The sequence below is a fragment of the Hyaena hyaena genome, unplaced genomic scaffold (genome assembly GCF_003009895.1).
Source record: "Hyaena hyaena isolate Hyena2069 unplaced genomic scaffold, ASM300989v1 scaffold_832, whole genome shotgun sequence".
Lineage (NCBI taxonomy): Eukaryota > Metazoa > Chordata > Mammalia > Carnivora > Hyaenidae > Hyaena > Hyaena hyaena.
The window spans coordinates 680,670-694,170 of record NW_024081466.1 but is presented as its reverse complement, the minus strand read 5'-3'; positions in this window follow the sequence as shown (position 1 = coordinate 694,170).

The window sequence follows — 13,501 nt, the reverse complement described above, 5'->3', positions numbered from 1 at the left end:
GAAAAAGAAAACCAAAGCTGGAGGCATCCTAATCCCAGGCTTTAAGCTGTATTACAAAGCTGTAATCATCAAGACAGTATGGTACTGGCACAAAAACAGACACTCAGATCAATGGAACAGAATAGAGAACCCAGAAATCGGCCCACAAATGTATGGCAAACCAATCTTCAACAAAGCAGAAAAGAGTATCCAATGGAAAAAAGACAGTCTCTTCAACAAACAGTGTTGGGAAAACTGGACAATGACATACAGAAGAATGAACCTGGGCCACTTTCTTACCCTATACACAAAAATGAGCTCAAAGTGGATGAAAGACTTAAATATAAGACAGGAAACCATCAAAATCCTAGAGGAGAAAACAGGCAACAACCTTTCTGCAGCAACTTCTTACTAGACATGTCTCTGGAGGCAAGGGAAACAAAAGCAAAAATGAACTATTAGGACTTCATCAAGATAAAAAGCTTCTGCACAGCAAGCAAGGGACACAAGCAACAAAACTAAAAGGCAACCGACAGAATGGGAGAAGATATTTGCAAATGACATATCAGATAAAGGGTTAGTATCCAGTATCTATAAAGAACCTATCAAACTCAACATCCAAAAAACAAATAATCCAGTGAAGAAATGGGCAAAAGACATGAATAGACACTTTTTCAGAGAAGACATTGAGATGGCTAACAGATACACGAAAAGATTCTCAACATCACTCATTATCAGGGAAATAGAAATCAAAACAATGAGATACCACCTGTCAGAATAGCTAAATTTAACAAGTCAGGAAACAACAGATGTTGGCAAGGATGTGGAGAAAGGGGAACACTGCTGGTGGGAATGCAAACTGGTACAGTCACTCTGGAGAACAATATAGAAGTTCCTCAAAAATTAAAAATACAACTACCCTACAAACCAGTAATTGCACTACTAGATATCTGTTTAAAGGATACAAAAATGCTGATTTGAAGGGGTATATTCACCCCAATGTTTATAACAGCACTATCGACAACAGCCAGATTATGGTAAGGGCCCAACTGTCCATTGACTGGTGAAGGGATAAAGTTGATGTGGTATATATACACAATATAGTATTACTCTATGATCAAAAAGAATGAAATCTTGCCATTTGCAACAATGTGGATGGAACTAGAGTGTATTATGCTAAGCAAAATAAGTCAGAGAAAGATAAATATCATATGATTTCACTCATGTGGAATTTAAGAAACAAAACAGATGAACATAGGGTAAGGAAGGAAAAATAAGATAAAAACAGAGGGAGGCAAACCATAAGAGACTCTTAAATACAGAGAACAAACTGAGGGGTGCTGGAGGGGTGTGGGTGAAGGGATGGACTAAATAGGTAATGAGCATTAAGGAAAGCACTTATTGGGATGAGCACTGGGGGTTATATGTAAGTGATGAATCACTAAATTCTACTCCTGAAACCAATTTTACACTATATGATAACTAACTTGGATTTAAATAAAATTAGATAAAATAAGAAAAAGAAAATAAATAAACAAATAAATAAATAAATAATATATATATATAAAAAAAAGAGAAGTGACCAAAACTAAGTTCCTTCCCCTGCTGAGCTCATATTCTAGGAGAAAATATGTAATAAACAAGTCAGCCAATAAATATATAACATAATGTCAGCTTAAAAAGGGGGCCTTACGGAAACATGAAGCAGGTTAGAGGACAGAATGATAGAGGGAGGATGTTGGGTGTGTGTGTGTGATACACAGGGTGGTCAGGAAAACACTCTCTGAGAAGGCGACATGTGAGCAGACACCTGAATAAATATAGGAGCAAGCTGGAGCACCTGGGTGGCTCAGTTGGTTAAGCATCTGATGTAGTCTCAGGTCATGATCTTGCGGTTCGTAAGTTTGAGTTTGAGCCCCACATCGAGCTCTGCACAGTCAGTGCTTAGGATTCTCTCTCTCTCTCCCCTCTCACTCTCTCCAGCTCTCCATCACCTGCATGCTTTCTTTGTCTCAAAATAAATAAATAAACTTGAAAAAAAAATAGGAGCAAGCCACATAAATACCTGAAAAGAGAGAATCCCAGGCCAAAAGAAAGGCAAAGGCAAAGGCCCGAGATAAAAACATGGTTGGCTTATTGGGACCAAAGAGAAAATCAGGTTGGTCACAGGCAGAGAGAGGAGGGGTAGAAAAATGTGAGAGACAGGTGGGGCCCCAGTCATGTAGGGGCCTGAAAGCCATCGTAAAGAGGATGAATGACGAGACACCACTGGAGGACTGAGCACAGAAGCATAACAGTCTCTTTTTTTGTTTTGAAGACTCACTTTAGCTGTTGCATAGAGAATAGACAGAAGTTACAGAGAAGGACAAGAGAAGAAATGATTTTTGTCTTTGTGCCTCTCTTTTACAATTCTAGTAATGATCCTTTTAGAGTTTTTAAATATTTAGAAACCAATGAAATGGATGGAATTAGTCAAGTGTCCAATCAAAGATGCATGAGCTTTTAGAATAGTTGCTTGAAAAGTGACTGTAAAGTTCACCGATCCATGAAATGTGAAATGCTTAGGTTGAAAATGACTTCCAGCTGTTCATGAAGATATATGTACCAGGAAACTAATGACATGTGCATGTCAGAACCCTCAAGGCAAACAGCTGGGCTTGATCTTAACAATGCTTTCTTCTTTGTTTTAAGTAAGCTCTATGCCCAATGTGGGGCTTGAACCCACAACCCTGAGACCAAGAGTCATATGCTATACCAACTGAGCCATCCAGGACCCCATTAACAATGCTTTTTTAAAGAAAGTAGGTGCCAATGACTATCTCAAAGAAAACTGTACAGAAACTATAAGGCTATCAAGACAGAGGTAAAGAAGCAAGGGGAAATAAGGTAAGAATCTCTGCATTTTATTTTTTTAAATGTTTTTATTTATTTCTGAGAGAGAGAGAGAGACAGTGTGAGCAGAGGAGGGTCAGAGAGAGAGACACACACAGAATCTGAAGCAGGCTCCAGGCTTCGAGCTAGCTGTCAGCACAGAGCCCAATACGGGGCTGGAAACCACGAACCCGTGAGATCATGACCTGAGCCCAAGTTGGACGATTAACCGACTAAGCCACCCAGGCGCCCCAGAATCTCTGCAATTTTAAATATGCAGTACTGGGGCTCCTAGGAGGCTCAGTGGGTTAAGCATCCTACTTTTGGTTTCGGCTCAGATCATGGTCTCCCAGTCTGTGAGTTTTGGTCGGCAATCAGGCTCTGTCCTGACAGCATGGAACCTGCTTGGGATTATCTCCATCTCTCTCTGCCACTTCCCCCTCTCACTCTCTATCTCTCTTTCTGAAAAATAAATAAAATAAACATTAAAAAATAAATATGCAGGGGTGCCTAGGTGGCTCAGTCGGTTAAGCACCCGACTTCGGCTCAGGTCATGATCTTGTGGTTCTGGGTTCGAGCCCCGTGTTGAGCTCTGTGCTGACAGCTCAGAGCCTGGAGCCTGTTTCAGATTCTGTGTCTCTCTCTCTTTCTGACCCTCCGCTGCTCATGCTGTCTCTCTCTCTCTCTCAGAAATAAATGTAAAAAAACATTAAAAAAATTTTTTTAAATAAATAAATATGCAGTGCTAACAGTAACAATCACACTTGTGTAAGTACTAAATTGGAACTCCATTACATGATATACAGTGCTAGTAATTACTCAAAATCCACCGCTATCCTCCACCTTCTACCTTGTTGACAGAACTCCGATTTGGTTTAGAGAAGAAATGTTCCCAGTCTCAGGTGTATCAACATTGGTCTAAATGAACCATGATAATCTTTCCTTGCTTTCCCACCTTCGTGTGTAGGTGAGGGTGGTCATATGACTCACTTCTGGCCAAAGAGAGATAAGCAGAAATCTGCTGGGAGGCACGGTTTGAGAAAGCTTTAGCTTTCTGAATAAAAAGGATTGGTCACAGCTGGCCTCCCCTTACCCTATCCTTCTTCCTGTCTTCTATTTGGGGATGTTGGTTACTATTTGATGTAGTGCAACTATAAGGGAAAGGCCAAGAGATTTACCAGGTCACTGGCCACCATCTTTAGCTACTAAACCACCACCATCAAACTGCTACTTCAGACTTCTGGTTAAGTACGAAACTGAAATTCACATGTTTCTATAAAATGGGTTTTCTGTTACTTTTGGCCAATAGATTTTTCATTTTTTAAATGTTTATTTTATTTTTATTTATTTATATTTTAATATTTTTATTTATTTCTAGGAGAGAGAGAGAGAGACAGCGTGAGCAGGGGAGGGTCAGAGAGAGAGGGAGACACAGACTGCAACAGGCTCCAGGCTCTGAGGTGGCAGTCAGCACAGAGCCCGACGCGGGGCTCGAACCCATGAACCGCGAGATCATGACCTAAGCGAAAGTCGGACGCTTAACCGACTAAGCCACCCAGGCGCCCCTATTTTATTTTTGAGAGAGAGAGGGAGAGTGTGAGCAAGAGAGGGGCAGAAAGAGAGAGGATTCACAGTGGGCTCCTTGTTGACAGCAGTGAGTCCAATGTGGGGCAAGAACTCAGGAAACATGAGATCATGACCCAAGCCAAAATTGGGTGCTCAACCAAACTGAGCCACCCAGGAGCATTGGCCAAATAGATTTTTAGTTGACATGCTTTAAATCACCAATACTCTAGGGAAATAAAATATCCATCATTATCATTTATAATCTAAAATAAACAAAATATATCTGCCCATGTTCAGCAATAATTGAGAAATCTCATTCATACTAACTAAATCTCTTTAGAATACCATCAAAGAGCATCTGTTCTGATATTCCAGGCTTCTATTAGATTTATTCTGGCTTATTTTTTGTTTTATTTATTTATTTTTTTAATATTTTTATTTATTTCTAGGAGAGAGAGAGAGAGACAGCGTGAGCAGGGGAGGGTCAGAGAGAGAGGGAGACACAGACTGCAACAGGCTCCAGGCTCTGAGCTGGCAGTCAGCACAGAGCCCGACGCGGGGCTCGAACCCACGAACCGCGAGATCGTGACCTAAGCGAAAGTCGGACGCTTAACCGACTAAGCCACCCAGGCGCCCCATTTATTTTTTGTTTTAAATGCCCAGTGGGAAAGGTAGCTAACTATAGCAGGAATTTTCTGCCAGGCTCAACAGGGCATGGGTACCTGGTCTAAGAGACAAATCCAAGAGTGGACTTTCATCTGCTTTGACTAGCTTGGCAAGTTCAAGTCCTAATCCTTTGACAGCAACTAGTCACATTCCAACCCCTCTCTGTGCTGAGGATTCTGAGTCTGATTCTAGATTTGTGAAGAAAGACCCTGCAGGACAAGAACATGCACTCTTGATCAGCTCAGAACTAGGATGAAGAAGTGCAGACATGTTCTGAATACAATGCTTATGTCATGTGTACTCCACTGTCACTTGAAAGGATTCTAGTGGACATGTTATTTATTAGCATTTGATTTCTTTTACCTGGTTGATGTAGAAGGTAGAAAGGTGTACCCTGATTTAAGACTGCTCTTTCTTTCTTTCTTTTTTCTTTTCCTTCCTTCCTTCCTTCCTTCCTTTCTCTTTTTCTTTTCTCTTTCTTTCTTTCTTTTCTTTCATTCTTTCTTTCTCTCTCTTTCTCTTTCTCTGTAAAGCATTTCACTTTCTAATTGTGGATCACACAGTGTTTTCATGGGTCATGTTACAGTCTTTCAACTTGCATTCTCTCTTCCCACCCCCCACTCTAAAATGAGAAATAATATGAAAAAAAGAAGGCCAGTTGAAATTTATTCTTCTCCTTCTGTTGCAGATGTTAAATGAAAACTTTTTAAATGAGGGAATATTAACAGAGCCTTTGTTTTATCCCAGAGCAAATTGCCCCTGTATCCAAAGTCCCTGTCTCAGGAGGAAATCTCACCGATCTTTTTATCCAGGGTGCAGACAGTGGACCCTGAGGCTCAGTTCTGGTTCATCCCCTTCTCATTCGAGGGCCCTGGGCTAGACTTTGAATCTCTCTGGGTCTCAGTTTACTCATTGGAGTGAGGTCGGATGAAAGAATCTTTGAAGTTATTCCAGCTCCCACGAATCAATGAATTGCCTCCAAAATTCAAATGTAAAACTACTGACCATTTTTATGAGCAAAGTCACTCTCTCTTCTTTTTTTCCAGTTCCTTTTCTCAATAGCCAGAGATCATCTCATTCATTAATTTGGTTTTATGAGGGATTTGCTGTTAATCTCAGTCACTTGGAGTGAAGACTCGCTGTTAAAGATGTTTGAGAAGCTGCCTCTTTAATTCGGATATGTGGTTTTAATCTGTTGAGAGCTTCACATGACAAATATCAATATATCTCTGCTCTGTTTGAATACTTTTGGTGTGAGAGCTTTTATTAAATTTCTACTTGACCGAAACACCTGTATGTTATTAAATTCTACCCCCTCCCCCCAATAAACACCCAAACATTTGTTATGATACTTCTAGCTAATTCAGTTTTCCAAATTGAGGTTAGGAAATATTTGATTTCCCTCCTGCCTAGCAGCTCCATCTGCTTTACAAGCATCTGTCCTGTTTTCTTCATTCACAGTCTCTCATAAATACCATTACCTTACAACCCTCAGACTATAGATCCTTATGGATGTAATTTCTGGAGTGTGCCTTTCTAGACACCCTAGCCATATCCTTCCTGAAATCGTGGGTTAGCGAGGAAATGAAAGGTTAAAGAACTTTCTTAGCTCTTCCTCTTTAAAGATTAGAATTGTAAGTGTGAGCACTTTTGTATGTGGTAATGGCCTGCATAGTAGAAGATAGTAAGAAAAAGTAAGATCCTAGTTCCTACAATTCTTTTTAATCCAGAAAATGCCCGAGGCCAATTCACTTAAGACTTACTTAAATTTTATAGCTCATTTTTACTACAGCATCCTGAAGCTCCGACTCTGCCCAAATTTGTCACATTTCAACAAATGAAATGTGATTTTGCAGTTAAGCTGCCGAAAGAACAGGAACATTTGCTCAAGAGAAATACAAGAAGTTAAGGAACACGGGTTTGGCTCATATTTTTCATCATCGTCACCCAAGAACATCTAGCACACATTTTTTCTTCTTCCTTGTGGGGAAGCTTAAAGCTTCAAGGCCCAACTCAGAGCCACATGGTTTTCATTTCCTGGCCTCCTCCCTCAGCCTCTGCAGCACCCACAACACACACAAAACCCTCATCCTCTATCTGCAGACTTCAGATACCGTCACTTGTACATTTTTCACAGAAGCAAATGAAGTATAAAAAGTCAATACTCTGCATACATATCAGCCCCAACAATAAGTGGCTGCCTGCTGGCTCCATTTGTTCCCTTGATTTGTACAAACCCTTGCATTTGCTCAGAGCGTCACAGCCTACAAAGCACTTTTACGTTCATTAATCTGAGAGTCCTCATCCTAAACTCGAGAGACGGGTACACCCTTCTCCTCTTGTTACAGACAAGCAAAAATGGCTGTGTAAAGGTCTGCGCAAAGTCACACAAGTTAGGGGCAGACCCAGGACTCAAACCTTGACCTCTGGCTCCGGGTCCAGTGCTCATTTTTCTGCCCCCACCATAACCTGTGCAATGCTCTTTCTTGTTGGATATAAGACATACCTGAACAGGGCCTGACTGGGTAATGTTATGTTCTAGAAAAGTTGCCTTGAGAAATGGAGTATGAAGGGGTACTGTGAAGCCAGGCAGCCTCGGTGTGAATCTGGACTCTGCCTCGTAATCACCGTGTGCCGTCGCATCATTCTAGGGGATTTCACTCACATGGGGCTTCAAGTGGATGGCGTCCTAAGTGGTTTTCAGTGCAGCTAGCCTGGGAAGTACTTGATTGTCCCGTGACTCAGTAGTCCCATCTGAGAAATGGGCATAATGATACCTATGTCCAAGGCTGTTGTGGCAACTGAATAATATAAAGCACATAATCCTGGCCCGGTAAAAGAAACCCCAAAATGTTCAGTGCTCCTGGAAGACCATCCGCCTGATCTTCACCTTCTTGGTTATGCCTCCACCCAAATCCCTTTCTGTGAATATCCTCCATGATCTCTACTAATCCCATGGCTGGGACACTTCATAATCCCCACTATGGCATTGTGCCACATATTAAATACAGCACTGAGCCAGGGACTATACTAAGCCCGAACATGCATATGTTCCCTGGATCCCGTATTTCAGGATCTTCCCCATCTACCGCTAACCCAGGCCCCACTGGTGAGTGGGCATTAAGAGCTGCTCCAGAGGAGTCTGGATAAAGGGATTCTCATCCTGGTCCTATCAAACAGTCTAGGTGACAAACAGGCCCAGATTATCACCTCTCTGAGTCTCATGTAACTCATCTGCCAGGAGAGACTTCTTAATACGAGTCCTGTCCCTTAAGAGAATCTCTGTCTCTACAAATAGTATGAATCATGTGAAGCTGCTATGCAAATGAAAAAAAAAAAAAAGGTGGAGTCAGTGTAAGAGGCTCTGAGCTATTATTAAAAGAAATGGTCAGGGCTGCCTGGGTGGCAACTGAGTCAGTCAGTTAAGCATCTGACTCTTGGTTTCAGCTCAGGTCATGATCTCACAGTTCGTGGGCTTGGGTCCCATGTCAGGCTCTGACACAGAGCCTGCTTGGGATCCCCCCTCTCTCCCTCTCTCTCTCTTTCTACCCCTTCTGTATCCTTTATCACATCCTTTTATAATAAACCAGTAGATGGGAGCGCCTGAGTGGCTCAGCCGGTTAAGCATCCAACTTCAGCTTAGGTTGTGATCTCATGGTTTATGGGTTTGAGCCCTGCATTGGGCTCTGTGCTGACAGCTCAGAGCCTGGAGCCTGCTTCAGATTCTGTGTCTCCCTCTCTCTCTCTGCACCTCCCAGGCTCACCCACTCTCTCTAAAAATAAAAATAAAAATGTTAAAAAAAAAATAAGTAAATACATAAACCAGTAGATGTAAGTAAGCATTTCCCTGAGTTCTGTAAGCCACATTAGCAAATTATTGAACCCAAGGAGAGGTTTGTGGGAAACTTGATTTACATCCAATAGGTGAGAAATACAGTAACAATTTGGGACTTGAATCTGGCATCTAACAAGGGGAGTGTCTTGTGGGACTGACTCCTTAACCTGTGGGATCTATGCCAATTCCTGGTAGGTAGTGTCAGAACTGAACTGAATTATAGGACACCCCACTGGTGTCACAGAGAATTGCTTGGTGGGGGAAAACTCATACACATACACATTTGGTGATTGGAAGTGTCTGAAGTAGAGTGTTCTGTGTAAGAAGTAAAGGAAAAACACAAAGGAAGAAGAGTGAGTTTTTCCTACTCAGTAATAAAGTGAGGGATATGGTTATCTGCATTAAAAAATAATAAACGGCTTTCCCTTTAAAAAAAAAAAACAGTAAATCCTTTGTAGTGTCTTCAAAGAATATTGAATTAACAAAAAGCTAGCCTTTACAAACTTAAAGTCCTAATTCCACAGTGAGGTTTGTCAAATACCAAGGGCTGTTTTTTTCTGAAGATTGTTAAAGGTCTGGCTCCAAAGTTTTGCAAACCACCAGTTAAAAGCAAGCAACTTTTGTTTCATGGGCTCTGCTGCCCCCTGTCATAAGCTAAGAATGTTACAGGAAATCGAATTTTTTAAACAAAGCTTTTCATAGAGTAGCGATGATTTCCTCAATCGAATGATAACACAGGATATTCTCACACCTTGTGAATTAATACCAAAGAATTCTTTGTTTAGAAATGTGCCTGCCTTCATACAACCGTCTGAAAGAATTCTAGAGGGCTGTCACTCACTGAGTCCCTCGGCACACATGCCCCGAGCAGCAGACAAGTGTTGGGGGCCCCATCCACTGGGGAAGGCACATGGGCAAATGAACAACTTTAGCAGAGTGAGGAGGGATGTGTGGACACCAGGTGCTGGGGAGCACATCAATGCACCACCTTAACTAGTAGGTTCCAAATGAAGTAAAGAAGCCCATTCCCAAAGACAGAGCAGGATCCAGCCAAATGAAGAAGGAAGTAAAGGGCTTTACCAGATAGCAGCAACCATATGTACCAGGGCAGTGAGACCCAGAAGAGAGTGGCGAGTTCAGGCCATGGCAAAAGGGGAACTGAACTGTGTGGTGAGCTTACTCCCAGCAGCCCAGCCGCTCCTTTGCTGAACAACAGCTGGCCGGGAAGTCACCTCATCTCACTGCCTCAGAGAATAGCTGGGCCAGGGGTCAAGACAAAGGAGAGCAAATGGAATTCCTGAGGTGGCCATTTGAGCAGAAAACCCTACTAAGACGCCAGCAGTTGCCCTGTGTTCTGCATACATTCCAATTACAAACGGTAAAATATTTTGCTAGCTAACTTAGGACACTATCTTAAGACCCAAATGGGGAAAGGGAGCCATTAATTAGTCCATTAAGATTTGCACATCGTCAGACCTACTGTTCACAAGACGATAGAAAGAAATACCAAGTGAAAAGAAACCCAGTGATCATCCATGGCATTTGAAAATTCAACCTATGGGAGATCCTTAAAATTTGGTGCTCATTTCCCCTACTTTCCTTCAGTGCTGGGCATATTGCTTCACTTCATGAAAGCAGTTTTGTCTTTGTCAGAATACACATGCACCAAGGCATTAATCATTTACAGGCTTCCATTATTTATCTCATTTCCATGTAGTGCTTCATCTTTCAGTGAGTCATATGTTTTCCCTTTGGACAGCCTTTTTGCAAAATTTTTCTATTATTTTTTTTCTTTCCTTTTAGTTCACTCTCTATCAAACATTAAATATGCACTTATTTCTATACTCTATAATAAGGTTTTCCATTCTTCTGGTCTCTTAGTGACTGCTTTGACTTTATCAGTCCTAAAGGATTTTGGTAAGAAAATGACACCCCTCCAAAAAGAAAAAAATAATGACATACTGTATTTCTTGTTAGCCCAGAACAACAAGATCAAAACTTATTTCAATAGTTAAAAATAATGCTAAATAGATGCATCAGTAGAAAGAGCATCGGCTTGGAGTCAGACCAGCCATGATTCACACAATGGTACTGCCACTTAACCTCACTGAACCTTAATCTTCTCCTCTGTACAATGGGCATAATAAATGTCTACCTCATAAGGCTGTTGTGAGGAACAAATGAGCTAAGAGATGTGGAAGTGTTTTGGAAGCTACAAAGCACTAATCAAATGTAAGGCACTGTTGTCAAATTGCTTTCTTTTTGAACATCAAGGCTCCAATCATGACATTATTTGCCCATACCTTCACTGTTTTAGGATCTTGCCAAAATCAAGAACGATTCTCTTCTACTAGGCATGTGTTAATGAAGTGACTCTTGTTAAAACTAGCAAGACAAAAATGTCAGTGCACAGGAAAAATACACTGCATTCAAAGAGGGCTTTCCTTCGTGCCCTTTTATTTTATTTAAAAAAAATTTTATGTCTTTATTTTATTTTGCGAGACAAAGAGTGAGCAGGGGAGGGGCAGAGAGAGAGGGAAACACAGAATCGGAAATAGGCTCCAGGCTCTGAGCTGGATGTCAGCACAGAGCCCAACACAGGGCTCGAACCCACGAACCATGAGGTCATGACCTGAGCCGAAATCAGACACTTAACCGACTGAGCCACCCAGGTGACTCCGTACCCTTTTATGTATGTATTTATTTTTATTTTAGATAAAAACAGTGTGTGAGCAGGGGACATGGGCAGTGAGAGAGAGAGAGAGAGAGAGGAAGAGAGACAAGGAGGGAGAGAGAGAATCCTAAGCAGGCTCCACACTCATCACAAAGCCCAATGTGGGGCTCAATCCCACAACCCTGGGATGGTGACCTGAGTCGACATCAAGAGTGGGATGGTCAACTGACTGAGTCACCCAGGTACCCCTGTGCCCTTTTATAATTTATACAAGATAATATTAAGTAATAATCAGCTAGCATCCATCCCTTTTTGGACCGCTTTTTCCAAATCATTTGAAACTCTTAAGTGGACAGAGAGAGTTCAGGTACGCCATCACAAACCTCTGAAGACTGAACTCAAGAGACTAAAATAACTTCACATCCTTTAATAACATTTGTTGAACAGAGATGAATGATGACATTAGCATCTAATTACAAACTTCTTTTCCTTATTAGAGCAAAAAGAGGATTTCTTTTCCTCTAGGAGAAATATTGAAAGTAGGATCCATATATAATTTCAGATGGCGACAGAGAAATATCATTGACATTTGCAGAGCATCAGCTGCTTCTGTTTCCTTGCCTGGTTATGACATGTACACACGATCTCCTGGGGTGGCTGGCCAGAGAGCCATAGTGCCACACGCTTCAAGAACAGCACAGACAGCTCATTCATCCCAACACCTTGTGTGGAAAATGTCCAAGAAGCTCCTCAGTCTGCAAGTCAAATTCACCATGATTTTTGGAGGGTTTGCTATTTACCATTTCCCCCTGAAATATTCAGAATTTTAATAGACCTCTTTGTGACAAAGAACAATCATTTTTCTAACACCCTCCAGAGCCCTCAAAATATTAGACTTTTACAGAAAGAAGCAAACAAGCGAGTAATTTGAAGAACATAAGCCCAGCTTGATATTGATTCCTGCCATGATTGGCCCATATTCTGCAGTGGTGGGCTAGTGGTGGGTAATGTCACAGTGAAGGAGGGAAAAAGGGTGTTGGCTGGGGGGCATGATTTAATCAGCCTGAATGTCTTCTTTGAACTAATTCTGCCCTGAGAACACTTGCTGGATAAACTCCTTATAAAAATCCATGCTTTAGATCAAAGAAATAAACCTAGGGGTATTAATCTCCCCATAGCATGATTCAATTCATGATATTCCCCTACTTTAAAAACTTCAGTAAAGATTTGTTGAATAAATGAATGCTGAAATATTAGTGATTACTCAATGCCTATAAAATTGACAGAATGCCCTTGAAAGCTTTCCATAAACTGAAGCCAATATATATTTCATTCATTCATTCATTTGTTCAATGAGATGTATTGGGTTCCAAGTAACGGTGGAACTTTTCTTGGTGGTGGAGATTCAGATATGAACAGACATACCACATACTTGGACCTCTCTTCTTGGGACTACATCCAATCTTTCACTGTTTATTATCACTAGGGCTGCCCACCCCATCCACACTTTCTTAGACACAACCCAAGCTTCCACTACTTTGTCAACATCCTTCATCTTTCCCTTGTAATGCCATTTAACTCTAATTTTTCCTCAAAAATCAAGTTCAAATGTGCCTTTCTCCTCAAGCTCCCTCCTAACCACACTCTCTTTCCTCCTTCTCCAACATGAAGCAAACTCTGTCCTCTGAACTCACTGAGAACTTGACCTGCAGCTTTCTTTTGGCATTATCTCCTCTATTAATGTTACTTCAATATTTTCTCCACTATCTTTTAGGATTGAAGGAACTTTTCAACTGTACTTACAGCAGCTGGGCTAGTCATAGTTGGAACTTAGTAAATAGATAAATATCAAACAAACAAATGAACTACTAAAGTCCTTGTGACTTAAGCTGTAGATACTCTGTTTACAC